Source organism: Artibeus jamaicensis, unplaced genomic scaffold, assembly GCF_021234435.1.
Source record: "Artibeus jamaicensis isolate MK-2021 breed Jamaican fruit bat unplaced genomic scaffold, CSHL_Jam_final scaffold_916, whole genome shotgun sequence".
Lineage (NCBI taxonomy): Eukaryota > Metazoa > Chordata > Mammalia > Chiroptera > Phyllostomidae > Artibeus > Artibeus jamaicensis.
The window spans coordinates 39,926,353-39,933,897 of NW_026522059.1; positions in this window are offsets into that span (position 1 = coordinate 39,926,353).

A 7,545-nucleotide genomic window follows, 5' to 3' on the forward strand; every position below is an offset into this window, starting at 1 on the left:
ATAATGCACTCAACACATGTTAGCTAGTGTTAGTTAACATATGAAGAAAACAAAGCTAATAAAGGTTAAGTAAAAGTTATTTCATCCTCCCGAGGCTGACAGGACAGTAAGTGGTAGATACTGGACTGAGAACAGGGCAATCTAACTCCAGCCTTGGAATTACGCTCCTTTCTTGAGAGCAATTACACCCAAACTTTTAAGTTACATTCTCATAGCAGTAGGGGAAAAGGCATGTTCCCCAATATTTATTATGAATTTTAGCTGCAATACTATAACAATATATTGGGCACATTATAAATAAAAGAAAAATAGAAATCAAAGGAAGGCTATAAAAATAGAAATTCAAGTTATACTAAATTTTCTCTCATTTTAGATTATTCTTGAAGCCTTTATGTGAATGTTTGTCTAATTCTAGTTTTATGCCTAGTCTAGTGTAAAATATAATATCTTGCCTATAACAGATGCTCAATAAACATTATGAATAAAAGAGTATGAGGTTTTACTCTATACTGTTATACTCTCTACTTACGGCTGTAACATACTGACATATTTGAATGCAAATGTGCTCAAAAGCAGCATCCTTGAATTGATTTTTAATACATCCGCTAGCTTTCAGCTGCTAAAGGTCAAGCTTCAGTCATCTTCTTCAGAGCATTAGTTAAAAGACAGAGTTCGTTATACGGCATGAACAGCTGGTCTCCCAAAAGGGACATTTGCAAGAAGAAGAAAGGTCTTCAAAGACATATATATCCCATTCAAAATTGTTTGCTTAATTCTCCTATCTGTAATCCTACAGAAAATAAATACTGTTGCTGTCTCTTTAAAAACCCTGGATCTGCTGGGGAATTTGGCGATTGTTTAATAGTCACTGCTCTCAATTATTTTTTTTCAACGAATGGAATAAACTGTAGTGTAGATCTTCAACTTTGAGGTGATTGTGTGGGGACTGGATGGAAGTGTGTGTTTTATTTCCTTCCCCACCAGATGAGAGAGTATAAAAGCAGTCACCTGTCAACACACTCCAGCAATGAGATTCAGCAGCCTATTGTCCCAATCACTGCTCTCAATCACTCTAAACGGCCTCCAGAGGCCATCATTATTATAGGACATGTTCCTAAGAGTAGATAAATGGAACTCCACCTGCCAGCCTGCATAGGGAAAGATGGACATTCTTGGCCAAAAATATGAAAGGGCCTGGAGCTTTATTGACATTTACATCAAAAATAGTTAGCAATGAAAGCAGCTGTTGTGGCGTGCTTTCACCACGACGTGTTTGGAATATGCTGTGAATTGAAATACAGACCTCCTGACAAGCAATTTACCTTCTGTCAGTCTCCATGTGCTTGCAGCATTACTGGGTACTTGCTGTGATAGGCCACTTAAAGCTGCACATGTGTACAGTTTGGATGAAAGATTAACTACAATTTGAGACAGGAAGTAAGGAATTGTGGAGTGTCATTCATAATGGCCTACACTGTCATCTGCAGGGCGACACCATAGCAAGAAGGTGCCTCTGTTGTGACTGCCTTATGGAATCAGATGTCATTCATTTTAATGAAGATCTGACTACAATTCTAATAAGCAGAGTGCGAGACAGCTCAGGACTGGAAGCATTAATCTGCCTTGTTTGTTGACATTATGGTGACGACTAAAATGCCATTATGCAAGAAATTCTTTCAGAAGTGATTCAGTAGGGGCAATTGTAATACAATGTATAACAATCCAGAACAAAAGATGTACTGGGAGTTAATTCCTATATTTATTCTTCTCAGTCAATTCAGTACATTGATGCCCCTCTCCCTTGAAAAATTTCTACAAGATGCAATATTACCATGTCTCATTAGTAAAGTACTCATTGCTTTGTCTAAGCAAGATCTAGAATTCCAGTGTATTCGATGCAAAATTCTGTACTAAGTTATGGTGGTACTTTCAGAAAATAACATAGCACTTATTATGAATAAGGGTAGATTAAGTACTTAGCATTACTTTCCCTACAACTATTTCTCTCCACCATGCTATCTTCACTTCTAGAAACAGTATTTAGTCACATCTAAATGTAAATAAATAACTGATGGTGTGCTTTCTCCCATGGCTAAGTTCAACATGTTTAATCTGCTAAGCTGCTCAGCACTGTGAGGTGAGTGGTTAACTGCCAAAGCTGATATTTCCATAGAAATCCAGTGACTTATAAGTCATTATTGACCCCATGAATCATTACTAGGACAGAGGGTTTCATTTTCCTCACTAAGTGTTGAGAACCTGCTCTCGCTCTCTTCCCTTTTACTAACAACTGACTAGGGAGTTTCTAAGGGTGTAGCTGTTGAGAAAATAATTCATGACAGTGACTTTTTTCATAACTCAGGTAGGAAGAAGGCAGTTAGTAAATGATGTCTCAAATACCCAATGCACTTGCTCTTGTGATCATGCATGTATCCAAGATCCCTGTAGCTCATCGTCAGTCCTTGAACCATCTGGTCTCTAACTCTGATTTTCACCTCTTTTACTACTAGAATCACAGGCTGTGTGTGACCAGCATGTCTACTTCTGCTTCAGATCCAAGTGTGGTCGAAGGTCCTTACTAAGCTTGGGAATCTAGGCTTTCAACCTCTTCATGCTGGCCAGACTGCTCTGGAAATCTAAAACTATCCATGAAAATAAGTTTTTTGTTTTGTTTTTAAACTCATTTTTAAACAAAAGAAGGCAGATATTATTACTGATTTCTGATGCATATTGAAAAATTTAATTAAGCTTACTTCAGAAGCATATTCCTGTTAATAACAATTCCAAACACGTTCCTATGAGTATACACTTACGCATGCATTTCAAAGGTCATAAATTCATGGAATCATTTGTTTTGATTGGCTGTTGGGCATTTGGCGGCTACTGCTGGCTCAGCACAGAAAACTTATGGGAGGCGAGTTCTAACCAGCCTGTGTGTATCAAAGCAGAGGATGTGCTATGGGTGACTTTCACTTTCAGTGAAACTGCCTTAATTGAGTCTTTTGGTAGCTTCCAGCCAATAAATAGCTGAAGGAAATCACCAGCAGCTGCCTAGCTGCTGGCATGCATAGGCTTTAAGGCAGCCACACAAATTAGCATGTTCCTGGAGCCCCTCCCAAAAAACAAATGGGCAGCAAACATAAAAGTTTCTCCAAATGGCTTACTTCTGCCTTTCTATTAACTCAGGCCTATTCCTCATTTCTATTCCTATTTCTGCTGTAACCATTGACCACACATTTAGTGGCTTAAAACCATACTGATTTATGATCTACAATTTTGCCAATTAGAGTACAAAATGAGACTTATCGGCTGAAAGTCAAGGTCTCACGAGAATTACATTCCTTCTGGACATTCCGGGGCAGAATTCATTCCCCGCCTTTTCCAGTTTCTAGAGGACACCTGCACACTTTGGCTTGCGGTCCCTCCCTCCATCCACAAGGCCAGCAACGCAACACTGCTCTCTGACTCTGACCTTCCTGTCTCCCTCTTTCTCTTATAAGGACACCTGTGATTATAATGAGCACACCCGGACAACCTTTCTATCCAAGAAGCCTTAACTTAATCACATCTGCAAAGTCCCCTTTGCTGTATAAGGTAATGTAGTCACAGCTTCTGAGGACTGAGATGAGGACATCTTTGAGGGGTCATTATTCTGCCTCCCACACCTATTGTACAGGAATGGTCTCTGTGCTCATTGCTCTTTTCTTCCTTACAAACTTCAGACATAGTCACGGCTGGAAGGGCTATCATTCCCACATGGTCCGTGAGGAAACTGAGGTTCAGAAATATTGCTGACTTGCCCAACTCCATACTGCTTCTGGCAGAATTCTATGCCAGGGAAGAAGTAGATGACTCATCACTTTTTTTTCACTCTCATTTTGGGACCCACATGCACATATCACAAAGGCACGCAATGAGGACCTGGTTCCACATGATGACATTGCGCCCCAGCTCTAGTTCTTTCCATGCAGGCCTGTCACGGCTTGAGCCTCTGCTTTCTTTGGACTCCAAAGCTGGGTTTAATGGGGATCAAATCTTCTGCGTCCCTTTCTTAAACTTCCTATCTGTTCTTCCTGTTAGGCCTGTCCTCCAAGAAGTGCCCATGCTCTCAAATAACCCTTCCATTCAGATTAGTAAAAATATTAAAAACAAATTATTATGTGCCACTACATTGGGTTGGGCTTTATAGTAGACAGGAGGTAAATAAACAGCCACAACACTACAATTCCAATAGTATAGTGGTGAGACCTAGATTCAAACCTCAATAAATTCTTCTTTATCTAGGTGACTTTGGCCAGATTACTTTGTGCTTCTCTAAGCCCTAATGCCCTTTTTGAAGAAAGTGTTAATGATTAATGACATAATTATTAATCATTAAAAACAATGACATATAATAGTATCATGCTGGTGTGTGGAATATTTAAACTGTGTTTGTTTTTTCTCCTTTTCTCTTATAGCCTGAGACAAACAGAACAGCTTCTTAATGAACCCTAATTATGTGTATTTATATATTTAAAAAAACAGAGGAAAATATTTTGGGCGATATCTAAACATTTGAAATCTCAGGTAGCATGACAAATGCAGAGGGGTTTCAGAGGGAGCACCTCTCAGCTGCCTGTCAAATTTTATCACAAGGGTATAGATCCCAGATTGCCAGGAATTAGCATTATTATAATAAATGACAGGGGACATCACTTCATTTCTATGGTAAAAATGACTGGGTAATACAAATCTTTTACCAGGGGATAATGGGAAAATAAAAATAAAAATCCTTGTGTTATTGCCTTCATTCCACTCAAAACTCATTCTTTCATGATTTGCCCATGTATTAACTTATTTGATATTTTCTGAACATTTACTGTGTGCCACTTGTATGAATGTAGGAATGCCATGATTAATAAAACTAGGTTGTCCTTCAAGATGGCAACAACAAGCAGTAACAAGTGAGGAAAATGATTGTTATGATAAAAAGTATGCTAAGTGGAAGGACATCCATTCTAGCTGTTAAGGTAAGGGAGTCAGGGATGTCTTCCTGGAAAGAGACTATTTAATATGAGAACTGAGTTATAAGTAGAAGTTCCCCAGGTGAAAAAGGAGAATAGTAGAGGTGTTCTAGGCAACAGCAGAGCATGTGCAAAGACTTAAAGAAGAGAGCACATGACATGCTTTGGGGACCATTGATGTTCATCTTGACTAGAGCAATTTTTAAAATATCAGGAATTAGGAAATGTGCTATCCCTCTCTGCCTCCCCAACTCAACACTCCCTTGAATAACAAATGTGGACCTCCTCTCCCAAGAACACTCTCTCAAAGAAGACACGGTTCCCTAAAATGTCTTTCTATCAGAAGAGATTCCCCCAAACATTTTTCCAACTATTCTGAAATGATTTCCTTCAGAAGCACTGACCACTTTTTTCACCTTTTGGGGGTAAATAGCCTCATACTTCAGACCCAGTTAGAGTGACTCTGACATTATTCTTTAGGATGAAAAAATGGATTAAAAATTCAGTAGGAGGCCATCATATGGCTACCTGAAATTAAGAACACAGCTCTCCAACCCTGTTTTTTGCAACCACCCCACTCCAGACTCAGAAGTATGAAGTGTGATCCAGTCAGTTGAGCAAGTAGCTGTATATCAACAGAGCAAGTGCTACTTTGGGAATCAGCCTGAAAATGGTCCTCTTTCCTCTGTCAAAACAAATACTTCTTTTCCTGTAACATAAATGGATTGCCAACTTAAATAAAACAGACAAGAAACAGGAATTAGGCATTGTAAGTGACCTATTCCCAACCCAAAGAAATATATTACCCATAAACAGCTTGAAAAAGTAAAGAAAACCCCAATAATGGAACACACTGGAGTCTGAGTCTTTCATGTGCTGGGGGACCCAAACCAGTAAGAGCTGGAGAGCTTTCTGCTTGATGTAAATAATGTCTGATGGTTCATATGATCTGTCTGTTTGGAGTATGAGGGGCAATAGGCTGGCACACAAGGTTCCATCGCAGTGCAGCGAGGCCATACTAGATCAAGGTGTGGTGAACTCTGGGAAGCAGGTGATCTGGAAGCTGGGTATCTGAATCTGCTTTCCAGAAACAGATCTGAGAATTGTCTTTAATGAACCCCCAAATGGGCAGGAAATAAAACCATTCTAGTCTAGCTAATCTATTTCTTACTGGGAAGTATCAGATCTCTAGTATGAGTGAAAAAGAAAAAAATTAAACACATAAAATATAATAAGCCAAAAGCAAAGGGTTGACAATATCTATAGAACAAGGGGAATGGAAAGATTGTTGAATAAAAAAAATTCCAAAAGTAATATACTATAAATATCAGGGGGAAAATGACAAAGTTATTTATAAACTCAGTAGGCTAGAGGAAGATAAAGCCTTTAGGAAATGAAAACTCACACATAGAACAGAAAGGGGAAAGAAAAAATGAAATGAAAATGATATGAGCAAGCTAAGGAAAAATATAACTAAACTAAAACACATAAAATTACAATGAAAAGTACATCTGACACTACATAAAATAGAATCAGCAATAAGCAGGACAAACTTAAGACTGTTCTTGAGGGGAAAAAAGAGGATAAAATAACAAAAGACTAAAACAAGTGAGAGACAAAGCAATGGTGAGCCAGAGATAGCAAAACAGCTTTAAAGTTTACATTACTGCTTGAGGATTACAAAACCACGATGATGATAACAAAAGCAAAAATTCAAAGACAAAATTTCGGAGTTAATTTGTATCCATAATTATGATGATGAATTTCAGGTGGTTGTCAAGTGGGGCGACATTTTTCTCTGAGGAGGTCTTACTCTTAACTGAAATCCAGGCACCAAGTCTACCATACTGGCAATAATCTAGATAATGTCTAGTGCAGAACTAAAGTTTGAAAGTTCAAAGGTTAAAGATATATGTATTGTTTCCTCAAGCTTCAGGTTCTATTAATAATTCGGCTGTAAACTGGGGAATAAACACTAGTATTTTTTCATTACTTCACTTTTTCTCAGACTGTTTAAAAGAATAATGCTAAAATAAGCTATACCAGGCAAATATGAAACAAAAGGAAATGGACATGTTGATAATATCAGAACTCATAGAATTTAGTGTGATATGAGAAATAGTTCACCAGGAAATATGACATCCATAACTGCATTCATTGTAACCTTGCATTGTATACAAAGCAGAGGTTGTTAATCCTGGCCGGGGCGCTCAGTTGGTTAGACCCATATCATTTCAGCATCTCTCCCTATTCACTAATTGAATGTAAAAATGCTTTTTGTATGAGTTTTTAACTTTTTAAAAAAATTTTCCCAGTTTCTAGACAATTTGAAATTTTATTTCTAATTAAACTCATTAAACTATTAGTCCATGTTGACAGAAATATGAGGTCTATCCAGAAAGTATCCAGCCATGTTATATGAAAAATAGAGACATTTATTGCAAGAAGATACAAGATACAGGAAACATCGTACATAGGACAATTATGTCTTAGTCTCCTTCAACGTAGGGACTTCACACAGTTCTCCTAATCATTATTAGTT